The 20357-nt window shown below is 35.1% G+C and overlaps 1 long non-coding RNA gene across 1 annotated transcript; it reads right to left on the bottom strand.

The window, feature by feature from the left end:
• Positions 1–15673: 15673 nt before the first annotated feature.
• LOC120083872 lies at positions 15674–18203 on the bottom strand. Its single transcript, XR_005483563.1, has 3 exons — positions 17723–18203; positions 17098–17164; positions 15674–16065 (listed from the first exon to the last, which is right to left on the bottom strand). It is a non-coding gene; the product is annotated as an uncharacterized LOC120083872 (long non-coding RNA).
• Positions 18204–20357: the final 2154 nt, after the last annotated feature.

Raw genomic sequence — 20357 nt, 5'->3', positions numbered from 1 at the left:
TCAAGTGTTTGTGTTGACAAATGCTAAATTTTTCTAGAAAAGTATACAAGATGACTATGTATTATTTAGTTTCCATAAAAAGTAATGTGTATATCAATAAGAGTTATTAATTAAAGCTGACACTGTAACAAAAGTTGTTTGGATAGATCAAATACATCTAACTCAAAGAGTAGAGGATACCTCAATATAGTGGGAGGAATGTATGACAACCTAGCCATAATTTGGGATTAGTGGAAACTCAAGTCATCCAGTCTTGGTGACAATATCAAGAACAAGAAGTTGTGAAAAAGATGCATTCCCTATATTGTTTTGAATTTAAGTTCGTTGTATACTAATATGTTTACAGCAATTCTCTCGGCTATAGTATTTGAGGATCACCTTATGAGACTAGGATTACAGGTTGTATAACCTAGGGAAAGTGGGAGAAAGACCCATGGGTATATGATACCTAAGGATGGGTATGTGACACCTAAGGATAGGTATGTGATACCTAAAGGCAAACCATGGGTATGTGATGCCTTAGTTTATTGTATTTCTCTGTAAAACTCAAAAACTCAATGTATTCATATGTATCTACCACTGGAATTATAGTCAAGTGGGAGTTTGTTGGGTTTTATGTCTTAAAACTCGTGGTTTGTAAATAATAAACTCATTCTATTAATCGATGAAGTTGTTATTGAATACCTGAATTGCTTGTTTCGTTTTAGAAATAAATCCAATAAACTAAAAGATCCATGAGTATTACATAAGTACTTGAACTTTATGTGGAGATATAAGAGTGGATCAGGTTTGAGTAAATAGTCAAAATGATCTATAGTATACGAATAAGGTTGGGTGCCTTATTCTAGTAACACTATCGGATGTGGCCTACTCAGTAGTTGTTACAGGGAGTTGTAAGTGCTACAAACGAAGTTATCTTAATTCATTCATGTGGTGACATGAGGAATGAGAGTGTCCTGTGCAATGAGTTTGCATAAGATCAGACCAAGAGATAAGTCACTCTTACTTTATAACGTTGTTTACTGTTTAAGACTGACTATTTCATAGCGATGACCTAGGTAACTTAACCTTAATCCTGACCTAACTATGAACTCCTGTTTATTTGGAATTATCCTTAGATTTGCATATTTGAGGGTTGGCTCAATAGCATCGGCTCAATAAGCCTTCGATTTTAGGGGTAAGACCGAATAGATAACTGGGGACATAGGATGCAAAATGAAATTCACTCCTACTCGCTTTCAGGGATATTAGAGAGGTTGTTCCCTTAAGTGCTGACTTCAAGTTTTGAACAAGAGGCCCCACCCTCTCATTGTCCCAAGAGAGAGCTCGGTTTGATGATCGGATCAAAAACTAATTGTTCATTAGAGGATTAGTGGGACTTAAGGAACAAGAGGTAATCTTAGAGGTAAAACAGCCTTTTGACCCAGCCGTTATTACGAACAACCTGTGAAGGGTTAACTTACTAATTATGGTTATATCAAGTGGACACAATATATCTACAGTGAGAAGAGTGCAACTACTGAAGTATTTATACCCTTCTTTATGCTTTAACATTCACCAGACCATAAAAATTTGAATGTATAAGCTTTTAAGGGTTCTTTGGTTCTTTTAATCATCTTATCTTCAAGATAAAACATACATAAAGTTAAAGATTTGTCTTCTAACTTATTTAGATGACCACCTATGGATATGTGATACCTAAGGATGGATATGTGATGGGTATGTGATACCTAAAGGCAAACTACGAGTATGTGATGCCCTAGTTTATTGTATTTCTCTATAAAACTCAAATAAGTAATTCATGTATTCAATAAGAACTTTATCGATTAACAGAATGAGTTTGTTGTTTACAAACCACGAGTTTTAGGACATAAAATCCAACAGTATATTCTTTGGGACAAATAAGTCATCAATCTTTGATGTGAAAGATCTATGACTATCTGACAATTTTTTATATGACATAAAGTTTACAATAAGATGTTTGGTACAACTGTGAATACCTTTTCTAAGGGCAATGAGAACATCGAGATCAGACACTATTAGAAAATTACTTTGAGTAGTTAAAGGAGTATGAATAGAAGAAAAATTAACATCGAGATCAGACATTACTGGAAAAGTACTTTGAGTAGTTGAAGGAGTAGGAATAGAAAAAGATTACCAGTTTCAGTCGTTAGGGTCTCAGATTGGTAATGTGAAGGACCAACTATCTTGTTTTGGTTCCCTTGATTGAATTTTCTTCTAGTATAAAACTTAAACTCAGGCACTTGATTAATATGATCATTTTGTAATATTTCTCCCCTTGATTGAGAAGTTTCTACTAACATCATAGATCTAGTAACATCTATACAATTAGGACTGGAAAAAGAAATACAAACATCCCAAAAATTTTCTTCCAAATTTGACTTCTCCCCCTAAAGAGAACTGCTCAGACTCAGAGAATCGATATCATTAATTCAACTCCAAACCGAAACAAAAGAAATTTATAAATGCCGAACTACTACTATCACTACTAAAACATAACAGTGGTTAGTCCAAGTCAATCCACAGAGAAGCGCGATTGGTTTCATTGTGTTAATTTTCTTACTAGAGCGATAAACGGGGGTTTTGGTGTGGAAAAGATAATATGTGTGAAGTTGAAATAAAAAGGGTAAATGCAATCTAGGAAAGGAGTCTATATAATTTCTAAAACAAGAGAGAGTTCCTATGCAAATTCTTTCATTAGGCACCAATTAATTATCCTGAATCTGTCAATCCCTGAACCTATTAGAAATTCTAATAGCCGAATTAGCCAATTTTGATTAAAAATCCAAACCAGCACTAATTTAGCTTAAAACTTTTCCTTCTTAGTAACATACAAGTTAAAACTGAAAAGCATTAAGAAAGGGTTCAATTGTTGAGACATACTACAAACCGAAAAGTCATACCTTGTAGCATGATTTCTTTGCAAAGATTGTACTAGGGCAAACATGAGTTTGGCCAGAAAAAGTCTAGACCCTAAACATGTGATCTTAATACTTGCAAGTTAATCAATCAATGATGAATAGACTAGGATGATTTTGCAAACAAGAATTTCAACTAATTAATTTATCAAAAGAATTTATCAAAAGAATTTATCAAAACTCCATTAAGATTAAAACAAATCCAACAAAAAAATTCACAAGATTGCAGTTAAATTAATTAAGAAACCTTCAAGAAATTAAACACAGGGCTCTTGCTCAAAGAAACTAGATAGAGTTACCTCTCAAATCATAAACGAATCTGAGATACAAATCTGTTCCATTGATTACAACACAAAATAAAAAGCGAAACTAACCTAAAGATACCATTAATTGAAGGGAATGGATGAAAGAACGAGTTTTACTTCGACCTCTATCAATTTGGCCTCCCAAATTTGGCATATTTTGACCTAAAGACAAAGGGGAGTATTTATAGGAAAGATCGCAGTGTCGCAACACTGAAAATAGCGTTGTAACGCTAGCGTTGCGCAACTTCGAAGCATTGCAATGCTACACATTCTATCTTAGAGCGTCAGGATAGAGCATTGCAATGCTATGACAGTGTAGTGACAGTTTCGTAATTTTCACTGTTCTGAAGCCTGGCTGCTCAAATCACCTTCAAATTGCTTCAAATTAGTCCCGTTTGTCTCCGATTTCTTAGTTCTACCTCCTCGGTGCATGATACCTACAAAATAAGACAATAAATACATAAAATCCATTAACGAGCCTAAATTAAGCTAAGAATAATAGCTCTTTTTAAAAGGTAACAAACACCCCCAACTTACACTACAAGAAATCGCACTTCTCCCGATGCCACAAATCGCCGGGAAAGGGTGAAAAATGCATCGGGAGATCCTCTCCTGATGAAAGATGGATCATTAGGAGTTTGGTCAGGAAAAATCCATCTGGAGAGGAACTCCCAACGCATAAAACAGGGCGTTGGGAGTTGTTCTAGGAACTCCCGACACCCTATTCTATGCGTCGGGAGTTCTCAAAAACTCCCGATGCCCTATCTTATGCGTCGGAAGTTCTTCCAACGGTTTGTTTTATTTGTCAGGAATTATGGGAACTCTCGACGCGCTAAAATATGCGTGGGGAGTTCCTTTATTAGTTTAATATTGGCTTTTAAATTTTTTTAATTTATAATTTGTAATTTTTTTAAATTTGGTCTGAATAACCTGTAAAGCATCATTATCCAACTCAAACAGATTCACATAATAAATAAAACAAAGAAAACGAAATACATACTATAACAAATAAAGGAAAAGTTACAATATCCTACAATAAAACAAAGTCGATACTAAATAAAAGAAATTTGTTTTCAAAAATACATGGAAGAAATAAAATGAAAACAATGTCAATAAATACAGAAAAGAAAACAACGTCTAGAACACAGCATCTTGAATAATCGTCCAACCTCATCTCCGAACAACATCCTACAATAAAACAAAAACATTCAAATGTCATAATCTTTATTTTAATCCAACTCGGATACTCCTTCTCTATACTCCACTAATAACTTATTCCTTATTTTAATCCATTCTTTATTCATCCTTAAAAATAAATCTTTTCTGACCAACTTGTAATCCAAAACAATAACCTGTATTAAGCATGAATTTTGATTGATTTAATAAACAATTTGATCAAAGGACAAAGAACACAGCCAAATTTGATCATGTTTTCTAGATCAAGCTTTTCTAGACCATAATTTTTACAACTTGTAGATAGATTTTCATAGCTTCCAAAAACATCTCTATCGGCGGGGATTGAGGACAACAATTGCAGAAATAGTAACCATTGCACAAACAATAGCTTCCAACTTGAAACAATTGCACAAACCAACAATAACTGCTAACTTCAAACAATATGTCTAATTTTATACTGAAAGAACCAATGTTCTAGGACATCCACTATTAAAGGATATTATGAGATATCAAATATAGCTCATTAAATAAAACAATAAATTGTCATTCTAAATTCTAGGCTTCAGAATGAAAAGTCAAGAAAATCATCAACTTTTAAAACCAGTTTCCTATTCATGCTCATCATTAGAAACCATGAGATAACTTTTAAGAAGAGGGATGATTAAATGTTCATAGAATTTTCAATAGAAGTTTTAGTCATATACACAAACATCATGGTAAATTTAAAATATATTTTTAATTAGTTTTAGTCACTAAATCCCTAACCTTAAGAATTAAAAGGAAAAAAAAAAACTCAATCCACCAAATTGCAGAAATTGTAACATCCACAATCCACAATTCACAATAACATCCACAATCCATAAAATTTCATAAATTATAACGTAATGAAATGGGTCAATCTCAATTAGGGCAATAAAGAAGGCAAAAAAAAAAAAAAAAAAACCTATGCTAGAAACATTATATTTAATTTAAAGCATAACAAGAGAGATAGATGCTAAATGATGACAATAAATCAAAGCAAGAGTAATCGAATTTCAAAGTGATAGAAAATGAAACAATGGCTTGAATTTGCAAAATAAAAGAAAAGAAATGAAAGGGATGAGGGCGAACCTGTTGAAAGCTTGCGAAGGACACCGAAGCGGCGAATAGATCGAAGCGAACAGCAAACGGAATTCTAAACCAAACAGCGAACAGAGATCTGAACTGGAAGGTGAACGGAGATCTGAATCGGAGCAAATGGCAAACGGTGATCGGAAAGACACTGGAGATATGAATTGAACGACGAAAGGCAAAGGAAACGAGAGCTTGCGAAGGCACATGAACAACGGACGGCACACGAGCGACAGGTGAGCGGCGGTGACAGGCGACCGGCGAAAGGATTGAGAGGGAGCGTCATCGGCTAGGGTTTGTTTTTTAGATTGGGGTTATTGGAGAAGAAGAGAGGCTGCTCGATATGAGTATATACCAGATCTGATTTCCCGATGGCTATCGACAACCGTCGGGAGATCCGCTGGGAGTTCCTAAGGAACTTTTGATGAATAACTTACCGCATCAGGAGATAGGACCGATCTCCCGACGGTCCCTTACCGCGTCTAGAGATAGGTCCTATCACCTGACGATCCCTTATGTCGTCGGGAGAGACCCTATCTCCCGATGACCGATCTCTTAGCAGCGGATTTAAGCGTCATGGGGAACTTCTTTTTCTTGTAGTGTTAATTCTTGCTCGTCTCGAACAAGGCAAAACAAAATATAGGTATGAAACTTATGATGTAAATGAGTACTCGGATCTCAAGGCTAAATTTAACAAACTCTTCTCAAAGAAAGGGTCATTCAAATGCATACACTTAATCAAGAAATTTAAAATTAATTCTTTATCCCCCACGTGTGTGTCTACTTAGCCAATCCTATCTAGGTCTCTATGAGCCTAGGAAAGTTTTATTCAGCCCTCAACTCGTTTTCCCCTACTTTGGCTCAGAGGATCAAGAATTAAGCTCCCTAGACTCAAGGTGGCAATGAAACATTTAAGGGAATCAAACCCTTTTATTTATTTATTTATTTCATGTTTATACACAAGAAAGAGGAAACCTTATCTAGACACATCAGCTTCGTTTTGCCTTGCCCACACGGGTGTCATACGAATCATCCAACTACGAGCAATGTCTCCTAACAAGGTGTCAAAGCTTACTCATTCCTCGGGTACTTTATCTCAGAGGGAAAACTATGGGTGTCATAACCCCCTCAGGTTAATCCTAACCCAAGAAAGAAAAGTAATCCCCTTCAAAAATATCATACAAACTTTCTTTTACTCCACAACATGCTTGCCTTTTAATTAGCATACAACAGGCTTTTGCTTTACAACACAAGAGTTTGGAAAAAAACCTAAGCATGCATTACTAAGTTGAGCTTCAGTTACTTAACAACCCTCACCTAGACCTTTTGGAGACTAAATAATCCAATCCTAAGCATTCAAATCCACAAATAAAATGGCTATTTTCTCAAAATATGCAAGGGAATCAAGAAAAATTTTTAGATTTAGCCCAAATCATACATACATTCTGTGAACCCTAAACAAATTGAAGAAAAAGTTATCTAAATCCTGTCACAGAAAGTCATCATCATAATACATGTATCATAAAAATCATATCAACAGTTCAACCACAACGTCCAAGCTCAGGTGCTCAAGGACTTGTCAGACATACATATATAACTACCACCCCTAACTTTAAAACGATACATTGTCCCCAATATATCTTTAATCTAAGCCCAATGAAAATAAAGACAAGGGAGTAGAAAACTTCCCCTGAAAACATAGTCGCACACAAGATGGTGGTGGTCATAGGCTTGCCTAAAAAAGATGCTCATCTCCTCTAAGTCATCCCTACGAAACAAAAATAAAAAGAAACATAATCTAGAAAACAAATAAAGAAAGCAGTAAATTTTGTCACCTGGCTCCCTCCAAGAACGAAAAATTTTTAACGTCGATTCCTCGACATGATCTGTCCCCTGTCAATGTACAAAGAAATTCTCGTATTTCTCTGGTCCCTTCTTGGATGAGTCGATATAGCCCAATAAGACTACAATGCTCTTCATCTTTTGAAGAGAACCAGACAGGTCGAATTTGGTATCTTTCATATTAATAAAAGGAAATAAAAGAAAAGACTTAAGAACTAACTCTGTAGAAAATAAAGACTCTAACTCAACTGACTTGTGAGATGAAGGCAAGAAAAATTCAAAAATAAGAGGAATACCAGTACAAAGAATAGGGCGAGGCTTGGGAGCCTCTAACTCTTTTACCTGAAATTCTTCTAAATTAAGCCCATACTCAGACTTAACCTCATTGACTTCTTCTTGTTGTGGCAGAAGATAAGCCACGTCATCAGAATCGGTCCATTCTTATTACATCACAAGGTCGAGCTCAGTGCCATAGATACAGGATGGCTCTAAATGATTTCCTACGCGCTTAGAAAAATCATTAGTACATTCACACATTAAATAATCCAATGCCTTACCTTGATCAAATTTGAGGAACCATTTGTTATGCGGGATCATCTATGTTCATATCGTCGCTGCTCACCTTAGCATCCTTGGAAGGTGATTCATAAGACTCCTCCAGTTTCCTAACTAATTCAGTGATCTGAGTGATTTGGTCACTCAAACTCTGAATTTTAGCTCTGACCTCACGTTTGAAATAGATGTCGTCCTGTTGGAAATTGATGGGTTCTTGAAAATAGTTGGGGCATTCCTGCACATACTCACCAAAGCGATTAAAAAGTTCCTTAACTATATCTTGTAAAGAAATACATGCGTGGGCAGACTGATATAGCATTGGCAACAATGCTTGGTCAGTCAACTCTCAAGGAGGATGACATCCGCACTCAGGGCCGTTCGAATTTTGAACCTGCATATTAGCCAAAGCTTACATAACAGAGGTTAGTTCAGAAATTTGATCTCAAAGACCACGAATCTCTCTTACCTCTGGTGAATCCCATTGCTCCGCATATGGAAAACCATACCTGTCGATATTTTCTACTATAAAAGAACAAATAGACACAAAAAGAAAACAAATCAAAAGCAAAAGAATACTCTAACTAGAAATTTAACTAATGAAACATCAATGGTTTCCTCGGCAACGGTGTCATTTTGCTCTAACTCGGAGAATTGATGTCATTAATTCGACTCCAAACTGAAACAAAAGAAATTTGTAAATACCGACTACTCCTATCATTACTAATTCAGTTTAAAACTTTTCCTTCTTAAAACTAGCCCAATTAGCCAATTTTGATTAAAAATCCAAACTAGCACTAATTCAGTTTAAAACTTTTCCTTCTTAACGACATACAAGTTAAAACTGAAAAGCATTAAGAAAAGGTTCAATTGTTGAGACATACTACTGATGGAACATGAGACATATGCAGCGAAAAAATGACCTAATTACACTCTAATTGCTTTTAATTTAAAGGAAAAAATGCATGCAATTGAAAGAAAAACAGTAATTAAAAACCCAACCCAAAAAATCTCCATCTTTTTCCATCTCTTTCTCTCTCTTGGTTTTCTTCATTCATCGGGTCCTACAATCCAATTCTGAGTCCAGAGAATAGTAGGTCAACTCTAGTGGTGGTCTGTTCGTGTTTGAGTCGAGATTCAACAAGGAAAAGCGGGTTTCGGGAGCTTCAAAGATAATTTTTAATTACTGTTTTTCCTTCAATTACATACATTTTTTCCTTTAAATTAAAAACAATTAGAGTGTAATTAGGTCATTTTTCCGCTACGTATGTCTTGTGTTCTATCATGTAGTATCAAAGCATGCTTTAATTACGCTCAATTTCTTTTGGTGGGTGTTTTCTTCCTTTCGATTCAAATGTTGAATAAAATATGGACTAAAGTGGATTTATTATGATTTTGGCATTGTTTTTCTATAAATTTCTTGTGGAAATTTGTAATTGCTCACATGTTTATGAGCACTAATGTGTGAAAAAAGTTATGTAAATTTGTTGGAGTCATTAGAGTTGAAATTAGGTTGTAATTTCTTGATTTCAAGAGAGAGGACAACAACGAAATTGGAGAAAAAATACTTACAGACCCGAATTTGGCCACAAGACCCGAGAGAAGGCTCCCAGACCCGACCCAACCCGGTTCGTTGCCCGGTTTCTCGCACGCGCACCTGCTCGCGCTCCATTACCTGCTTCAAAACTGCCTTGCATGCGTCGTTCGCCTGCAACCCGCGCACCCATGCGCTGACCTGCTTTGTGACCCGCATGCCCACGCCTCCATTGACCGTGCCAGCGTTCGTTAACCAGCCGGTCCAGACGATCTGGACCGGTCTGTTTGACCTGGTTGAGTCGGTTTGACCGGTTCAACTTGGTTTTTGGAGTTTTTGGGCCGGTTCGAGTGGTTTCTGAGTGGCTCCAGATGGTTCAAAGTGTTTGAAGCCAATTCCGGGAAGATGGTTGCTGTTTTTTGTAATAAATTAGTTATTTGTTTGTTTTAAATGCCAAAATCGGTCCCCTTTAGTGTTGTTTACCTATTATGCATGTGATGTATAATGTTGTTTGATTATGTGTGAATATAGTATGCCATATAGTTTTAAAACCCCGCCATAGGAAAAGCATGTGACATGCATTTGTTATATCTTATTAGTGTTATAAAATATATACTATGCATGCTTAGTTTTAATATAAGTGTTATATTAAAGCATCTTTGTTTGAAGGAAGAATGTTAGAGATGAATGCTCTAGGGTTATTAATTGTTATAATTTATTTTATAATTGTTATAAAATAACCTAGACTTCTAAAATCTATAACAAAGATAAGATGCCTGCTCATTTAGGGTTAACCATCGAGCAATCCTAATTTTCATAGAAAATAGGTCGATATCTTATAAAACTGAAGTTACAAGAAAACTCACTCGACAAGATCTTGGCAAAAAGTCAGATAAGATGATTAAGGTTGAAGGTTTTTAAGTTGATGGTTCATGGAACACCTACTACTTGGAGATCGAGCCAGCATCTGAGTTAGGTTAAACCGATTTTATGAGCATGCGTGAGCGGTGTGAGGTAATAAAATTTGTTTATCACCTAGACATCATAGGTTAAAAATCCAGTATAAAAGTTATACTCGGATGAATCACCTAGACTTAGGATATGTTTAGTTAGCCGAAATGTATCGCTAAGTATTTTATACCCTAACTGTCTAGAACACTTCAGCTGGAGAGAAGTAATGTACTTTTAGCTCTAGTGTCCCTAAGAGTTCACATCATGAGATTCATGTTTGGCTTTGGGCCGCCCTGGGAGCGGACTCCATTCGGAGAGTGTTTGCATGAGTCAATACCAAGGTGAATAGGGGAAGTTATTCATAGTAAATGGGAAAAGGAAGTGTGTCAATACATCATACGGTCTCTTCCATTAGGTCGCACCGTGAGATTCCTATAATACGCCTGCATGTCTACCCTAGAGCGACCTTACCAATCGGAGGGCTGTATTATAGGATTCGGAACTCCATGAACTCTAGAAATTGATAGGGTCTCTTAGGTCTGGTTTTCATTCTTGTCTTTCCAACTTAGGGAGCATAATGATTACCATCTTTGAGGTCTGAAAATGGAAGGTCACACTTATGAGAATTACTAAGTGTTAATAAATTCTTGATCAAAGTAGCGATAACTGAGTTACTATAGGGATAAGAGTTATTCTGGTGATAGTATCTAGTCAAGATATTCTTGGTTCAACGGAGGAATAGTCGATCACCCCTCGGTGAAGGTTATCCTAAACCATTGAAATATTGTTGCAAAATATATAATGAAGGGTACATTATTAGTTCTTTTTTTTTTTGCTAAACTTGATTGGATTTAAAAGATTTTTCACTAAAAATGATATGTTTTTCTTTTCAACATGACAAGCTCTTTAGATCAACTCTTAGCTTCTGAAAAACTTAACGGCGACAACTACTCAACATGGAAAAACAATCTGAATTCAACAATAGTAATAGATGACCTGAGATTTGTCTTAACTGAGGAATGTTCTCAGGCCCCTGCCTCGAAAGAAGCATAAGGTAAATATGATTTACTAATTGCTGAAACATGTTTAGTAGAGTATGATACCTCAACCTGGATATTAGATTCAAGAGCCACTAAACATATTTGCTTCTCTTTTCAGGAAACTAGTTCTTGGAAAAGCTTGAAGAAGGCGAGATCACCCTCAAGGTTGGAACAGGAGAGGTCGTCTCGACCGAAACAGTGGGAGACTTGAAGTTGTTTTTCAACGATAGATATATCATACTTAAAGATGTTTTGTATGCTACTAAAATGAGACGGAATTTAATATCTATCACATGTATATAGAACAAATGTATAAAATATCTTTTGAAGTTAATGAAGTGTTCATTTTCAGAAAAGGTATTCAAATTTATTTTGCTATACTTGAAAACAACTTATATAAGTTAAGAGTAACTAAAGCAAAATTTGTCTTAAATACTGAGATGTTTAAAACAGCCAAAACTCAGAATAAAAGACAAAAAGTTTCTTCTAATGTCTATCTATGGCACTTAAGACTTGGCCACATAGATCTCAAAAGGATTGAGAGATTGGTTAAGAATGGACTCCTAAATCAGTTAGAAGACAATTCTTTACCTCCATGTGAGTCTTATCTTGAGGGAAAAATGACTAAGAGATCTTTTACTGGAAAAGGTTTCAGAGCCACAATACCCTTAGAGCTCGTACATTCAGACCTCTATGGACCGATGAATGTCAAAGCTCGAGGTAGCTATGAATATTTCATCAATTTTATTGATGATTATTCAAGGTATGGTCATATTTACCTAATGCATCACAAGTCTGATTCTTTTGAAAAGTTCAAAGAATATAAGGTTGAGGTTGAGAACCAGTTAAGTAAAACAATTAAGACACTATGATCAGATCGAGGTGGGGAGTACATGGACTTAGATTCCAAGACTATATGATAGAACACGGAATCAAGTCACAACTCTCTGCACCTAATATGCCTCAGCAGAACGGTGTATCTGAAAGAAGAAATAGAACCTTGTTAGACATGGTTCGCTCAATGATGAGCTTTGCTAAGCTACCTGATTCCTTTTGAGGACATGCATTAGAGACTGTTGTCTATATTTTGAATAACATTCCCTCTAAAAGTGTTTCAGAAACATCTTATGAGCTATGGAAAGGGCGTAAAGGCAGTTTATGTCACTTTAGGATTTGGAGATGCTCGGCACACGTGTTGGTGCAAAATCCTAAAAAATTGGAACGTCGTTCAAAACTATGCCTATTTGTAGGTTATCCAAAAGAAACAAAAGGTAGTTTATTTTACGATCCTTAAGAGAATAAGGTATTTGTATCGATAATGCCACATTCTTAGAGGAAGACCACATAAGAAGTCATCAACCTCGCAGTAGACTAGTATTGAATGAAATTTTCAAAGACGCTACAGATAGAGTTAGTTCATCTACTAAAGTAGTAAATAAACCTAGTATATCTGGACAATTACATCTTTCTCAAGAGTTGAGAATGCCTCAACATAGTGGGAGGGTTGTTCATCAGCCTGATCGTTACTTGGGTTTAACAAAAACACAAGTTGTCATACCTGATGACGACATAGAGGATCCATCAACCTATAAACAGGCGATAAAAAATGTGGAGTGTGATCAATGGGTCAAAGCCATGGACCTCGAAATGGAGTCTATGTACTCCAATTCTGTCTGGAAACTTTTAGATCAACCAAATGATGTAAAATCAATTGGTTGTAAGTGGATCTACAAAAGAAAACGAGACCAAGTCGGTAAAGTACAGACTTTTAAGGCTCGACCTGTGGCAAAAGGTTATACCCAGAGAGAGAGTGTGGACTATGAAAAAACTTTCTCTCCTGTTGTCATGCTTAAGTCAATTAGAATACTCTTATTCATTGCCACCTTTTATGACTATGAAATTTGGCAGATGGATGTCAAGACAGCCTTTCTAAATGGCAATCTTGAGAAGAGTATCTATATGGCTCAACCAGAGTGGTTTATTGAACAGGTCAAGAATAAAAGGTTTGTAAGCTTAAAAAATCCATTTATGGGTTGAAACAAGCTTCTAGATCTTGGAATATAAGATTTGATACTGTGATCAAATCTTATGGCTTTGAACAGAATGTTGACGAGCCTTGTGTTTACAAGAAGATCTTTAATTCTACTATAGTGTTCTTAGTTTTATATGTTAACGATATTCTACTCATTAGGAATAAAGTAGGTTACCTAACTGACATCAAGAAATGGCTAGCAACGTAGTTCCAAATGAAATATTTAGGAAATGCGCAGTATGTTCTCGAGATTCAGATTATTCGAAACCGCAAGAACAAAACAATAGCCATGTCTCAAGCAACTTATATAGACAAAATGTTGTCTAGGTATAAGATGCAGAATTCCAAAAGAGGTTGTTACCTTATAGATATGGAACTCATTTGTCAAATGATCAATGTCTTAAGACACCTCAAGAGATTGAGGATATGAGACGCATTCCCTATGCTTCCGCAGTAGGGAGCCTGATGTATGCAATGTTATGTACTAGACTTGACATATGCTACGCAGTAGGGAAAATCAGTAGGTATCAATCCAATCCTAGATATGATCATTGGACTACCGTTAAAAATATTCTCAAGTATCTTAGGAGAACAAGGAACTACATGCTCGTGTATGGTACTAAGAATTTGATCCTTACTGGATACACTGACTCTGATTTTCAAACCGATAAAGATACAAGAAAATCTACATCGAGATCAATGTTCATTCTGAATGGAGGAGCAATAGTGCGGAGAAGTGTGAAGCAAAACTGTATTGCGGACTCCACAATGGAAGCTAAATACGTAGGTACTTGTGAAGCAGCAAAGGAAGCAATATGGTTGAGGAAATTCTTGATAGATTTGGAAGTCGTTCCAAATATGCATCTGCCTATCACCCTATATTGTGATAATAGTGGTGTAGTTGCAAATTCAAGAGAACCAAAAAGCCACAAGCGCAGCAAGCATATTGAGCGTAAATACCATCTGATCCGAGAGATTATACATCGTGGAGATGTTGTATTAATCCAGATATCTTCTGAGCAAAACATTGCTGATCCTTTTACAAAGGCCCTCACGGCTAAAGTATTTGAAGGTCACCTACAGAGTCTAGGTCTACGAAGTTTGTAAACTAGGATAAGTGGGAGAACTTTTGGGTATATGCCCTAGTTTATTGTATTCATATGTTTATTGTACTCATATGTATCTCAATTAAATTTAACATTGTGATACTCCACTAGGAGTTTTAGTCCAAGTGGGAGTTTGTTGGATTTTGTGTCCTAAAACTCGTAGTTTGTAAATTAATAAACATATTCCATTTTGTTTTTCGATAAAGTTGTTATTGAAATTGTAATCTTGAATCCAATAAACAAAGGTCCTGAGGCTATTTAATGTAGTTTGAACTTTATGTAGTGACATAAATGTGGATCAAGTTCAAATATATAGCCAAAATGGTCTATAGTATATGAATAAGGTTGGGCGTCTTATTCTAGGGGACACTATAGATGCGGCCCACTTTATAGTTAATACAAACGATGTGATCCTGAATCGTTCATATAGAGATATGTAAGTGGGGGCATCCTATGCAATGAGTTTGCATAAGACTGAACCATGAAATAGTCACTTTTTATGTTCTAAATGTCATTTTATGTATAAAACTAACTATTTCGTTAATTGATGACCTAGGTAACTTAATCCACATTTATGTCACTACATAAATTTCAAACTACATTAAATAGCCTCAGGACCTTTGTTTATTGGATTCAAGATTACAATTTCAATAACAACTCTATCAAAAAACAAACAGAATATGTTTATTAATTTACAAACTACGAGTTTCAGGACACAAAATCAACAACTACAAGTCAGAAAGCCATATCTTGTAGCATGATTTATTTAGAAAGATTGTATTAAGGCATACATGAGTTTAGCCAGAAAAAGTCTAGACCCTAAACATGCAATCCTAATACTTGCAACTTAATCGATCAATGATACATAGGCTAGAATGATTTTACAAACAAGAATTTCAATAAATTAATTTGTTAGAAGAATTTATCAAAACTCCATTAAGATTAAACAAGTCCAACCAAAGAATTCACAAGATTGTAGTTAAATTAATTAAGAAACCTTCAAGAAATTAAACACGGGGTTCTTGCTCAAAGAAACTAGATAGAGATTACCTCTCAATTCATGGACGAATCTGAGAACACATTTGTTCCATTGATTATAACCCAAAATAAAAATCAAAACTAACTTAAAGATACCGAAAATTGAAGGGAATGAACGAAGGAACGAGTTTTACTTCGACCTCCATCAATTTAGCCTCCCAGATTTGGCATATTTTGACCTAAAGACGAAGGGAAGTATTTATAGGAAAGATCGCATCGCCGCAATGCTAACGCTGACGTTACGCAAATTTGGAGCATTACAATGCTACACATTCTACCTTAGAGTGTCAGGGTAGAGCGTTGCAACGTTGTGACAGTGCAGTGATAATTTCGTAATTTTCACTGTTTTCAAGCCTGACTACTCAAATCACCTCCAAATTGCTTCAAATTAGCCCCATTTATCTTCGATTTCTTGGTTCTACCTCCTCGGTGCATGATACCTACAAAATAAGATAATAAACACATAAAATCCATTAACAAGCTTAAATTAAGCTAAGAATAACTCTTTTTTTAGAGGTAACAAGAACTTTGGGGAAAATATGGTTGATTTTCTAAAAAAGACACATCCATACTCATAAACAGTTTTTTTTTGTCAAAGGATCAAAATATTTATAACCTTTTTTATTTAAAGAGTAACCCACAAAAATGTATTTAACAACCCTATGATCAAGTTAGGATCGGAATTGATCTGGTATGTGAACATACGTAAAACTTTGTGGGGTAATTCATAATACATGTGGGATGTTAGAAATTCTTTTTTAAGGCAGTCGATGGGAATCTTAAAATTCAAGATCTTACTAGGCATTCTATTTATTAGGTAAGTAGCTGTAAGAATTGCTTCCCTCCATAGATATTTTGGAACTTGCATAGCAAACATTATAGCAAATGACACTTCAAGCAAATGTCTATTTTTTCTTTCAGCCATCCCATTTTGTTAGGGAGTATCCCGACATGTAGACTGATAAATGATATATTTGTATTTCAAAAATTCATTAAAGAACTTATTAAATTACGCAGTTCCATTATCAAAGTGTAAAATGCAGATTTTTGTTTGAAATTGAGTTTCAATCATATTCTAAAAATGTCTAAAAATGTCTTTCACCTCATATTTTTATTACATTAAGTAAACCCAAGATAAGAGAGCATGATCATCAATAAAAGTAACAAATCATCGTTTTCCACTATAAGTCATAATTTTAGAAGGACCCCAAACATCGGTATGAACCAAATAAAAAGGTTTTAAAGCTTTGTAGGGTTTTGGAAAATATATGGACCGATGGTTTTTTGCGAAAATGCAACTTTCATAATCCAGAGATAAACCGTCAATTCCCTTAAATAAATATTGAAATAAATATTTCCAGATAAGGAAAACTGGGATGCCCTAGTTTATGATGCTAGGGTATAATTTATTCTTTAATAAAAAGAGAACTGATACTATTAAAGACCTTGAGTTATTTTATTACTAAAAGAACCTTCATCAATGTAGTAGAAACCATCCAGCATCCTAACACTCCCAATCATCCTTCTTGAATGTTGATCCTGAAAAATACAATGAGATTCAAGGAATGTAATATGACAATTAGAATTTTTGGAAAGTTTAGAAACGGATAAAAGATTACAGGCTAATTTTGGAACTTGTAAGGCAGACTGAAGAGAAATATTTTCAGTCAATTTAATAGTTCATTTTCTTGTAACAGAAGAAAAACTACCGTTAGAAATTCTAATTTTCTTATTGTAATATAATGGAGAGTACAAATTAAATGCAAACAAAGAACTAGTCATGTGATCTAAAGCTCCACAATCAATAATCCACGAAAATGAGTTATTACATGAGAATGTCTTGGAATTTGTGCGAGGCAAAGAAATACATGAATTATTAGATGAAAATTTGGTGGTTGATAGTGGTAGGATTTTATGAATTTGCTCTCGTAACATAGTAAAATATTTAGCAAATAGTTGAAATCCACCCAAAAAAGAAAGAGTTTTTAAACCAAATCCAAAAGAAGTAACCCAAACCAGGAGTGAACTAAACCAAATGAACCAGATTTTAAATAAACCAGTAGACTAAGCCAGACCAAATGCTGAAGCAAACCAGACCAATTGTTGGAAGAGGAACAGACTAGTGCACTGGGCGGTGGCTGGCACGACTTCAAATCTGGCGGCTAGGCATTAACGGCGGCGCGAGTTCCAGCAACAGTAGCTGGCACCGGCTGTTTGAAGAAGAAAACCTAAACGTTACGTGAAGGCGACAGCTGCTTGAAGAAGAAAACCTAGGGGAGAAGGTCTGCAATTTTTTTAAGATCGTCGATGGGCGACGATTGAGGCGAGCGTCAATCGAAACCCACGAACGAACATGACTGCTAGCTAGCCGGCGTCTGACCCACGACCCGAACAGTTGAGGACGACTGTACCTGGGACGAATTGCAGAACGTTTCGAGGCCGGCGACGGACGCGAATAGCAGCGAAGTGATTGCACGCACTCCTCTCAGAGCTGGCGGCTAGGGGTTCTCACGAAAAAGATGGAAAGTTTCTTTCCTTTTTTTTATTTTCTTTAGGTTTGTAAAAAAAAGGTTTTTAAGACTTCCTGGTTGTCTCTGATACTGTGTAGAAATTAGAGAAATAGGAATATTAATCTCCTTTTTCTCTTATTCAATATGTGCATATTAGGTCTTCTTATACAGGAGAAAGACCTTTTACAAATATGGAAAGAATAAAGACAATAAAAGAAAACATATTCATATACAAATATAGAAATTCCAACAGATCAAATATCAAATAAGCTATTAGAGTTTATAGAGCCAAATAGATATTCAATCTAAAATAAATGTATGATTCTGTAAAGGGAAATTTAAGGAGGTACCAATGAGGACATGTTGGAACTCCATGTTTATTGAAGGTTAAATTATAAAAAAATACCATTGAACTTTATCATATGCTTCAAAAATATCTTTATATTTTTAAAAGTTGGATATTACCCTTGAACTTTCGTAAACGTTTCAAAAATATCCTTGAAGTAGAAATTCATCAGAATTTGGACAACAATTGAGATCTGAAACAGTGTAGTAGGTGACATAGAACGAAATTTTGGATCACTCCATCATTTTAGGTCATCCCACACAATTCTAATTCCTGATTTTTATTCGAAATTCTAAAGAATCTATACTCCAAGGGTAGTTTTGAAACGTTTATGAAAGTTTAGGGATAATATTATAATTTTTTTAAGTATATGAGTATTTTTCAAATAAAAAGAAAAGTTCAGAGGTATTTGTTATAATTTAACCTTTATTTAACACAAAGTGTTAGATGGTGAAAGTTTATCTGTGAACAAATATACACATACATCAAAAAATAAATAAATAAAAAATAAAGACATGACACATAGAGATGTCTACATAGCGGGGCAAGGACCGGGAAATCTTCCCCTTCCCCGTCCCCACCCGTTATTCCATTCCGCATCCCCACAAATTTATCTGCAAGGAATGGGGCGGGGATTCCACGAGGATTGTTTTCCCCCATGAAAAAATTCCGTGCCTTTATTTTTTTCGAACAAATTTTTTACTTCAATTGTGTATATATATATATATATATATATTACAATTCCTTAAACATTTTCAATACAGTTTTCATTTAAATAAAAAATATTATCAATTTTGTTAATAAAAACAATAATACACATGCAATTTGAAAATATATAATTAAAATGCTAAATTTTCTTAATTTGTAAAAATCAAAATTCAACAATTAGAACATTATATCTTAAATATTATAATATCTAAAAAATTAAAGTAATGAGGTCTTAAACTTAAATAATTAAAACATCCATAATTATCCTAACAAAATCTATAGTATTAATATGTATACATATACATACACAAAAGTTTGGGCAGGGCGAGGCCAAGGATGAGGAATATAATCCTCATCCCTGGCCTCAAATTGTAAATGAAAAAAAAAGTTCCCACTTCCTCCCCTGTTCGGGATAAGTCCCGACGAGGTCTCAGTCCCACAAATTTTTTGGATATCTTTAATGAAATATTTGTATTTTTTTTTATATAATTGAAACCAACTCCATTATTCAAGACTATTTTTATAATTTAACCTCAATTTTATGCAAATACAAATAGATGGATTAAAATTTTGAAATTTTTGAATATATATGAGTTGAACAAAAAATCGAAAATTGAAAGACTTGTTAGATTCCTATTAAAAATTATGAGATTTTTTAAGGATGACCCATCTCTTTGGCTACTTTTTTTTTTGTCCTTTTTGCCTATGCTCCTCCCTTAGATCATCAGACTCCTGTTTTTCTTTCTCCACTCCAATATTTGGAAGTAGAGCAAATTCTTATGTTCCTTTCCCATATCATTATTGTGCTTGCAATAAACTATTAGAAGATGGTTAAAAGCATAGTGTGAGAGCGAGACAATGGGAACAGTGGCTTAAGCCATTAGGTGTAGGCATTTTTCAGAGATAGAATCTCAAAACCCAACCTTGGAAAAACTACATGCTTTCCCTTCATTTGTCTGTGCCCTGCGGATGGAATCCTTTTTATCCGAACCACTACTAGACTAGACTAGTCGTTGAGTTCTCGAAAACGGCGAGACCAAACATGACACTAACAACTACAACCGAAACACAACGGCTTCCATGGATGCATTTGTTGTTGATTCAATTGAATGCCAGTCGAATGATCAATCGGTGACCTAGAGCGTGAGCATGAATATTTATCGAAGTG

This window comes from Benincasa hispida, chromosome 8, assembly GCF_009727055.1.
Source record: "Benincasa hispida cultivar B227 chromosome 8, ASM972705v1, whole genome shotgun sequence".
Classification (NCBI taxonomy): domain Eukaryota; kingdom Viridiplantae; phylum Streptophyta; class Magnoliopsida; order Cucurbitales; family Cucurbitaceae; genus Benincasa; species Benincasa hispida.
Note: the sequence above shows the minus strand (reverse complement) of the source record. Positions and strands in the feature narration are given on the sequence as shown.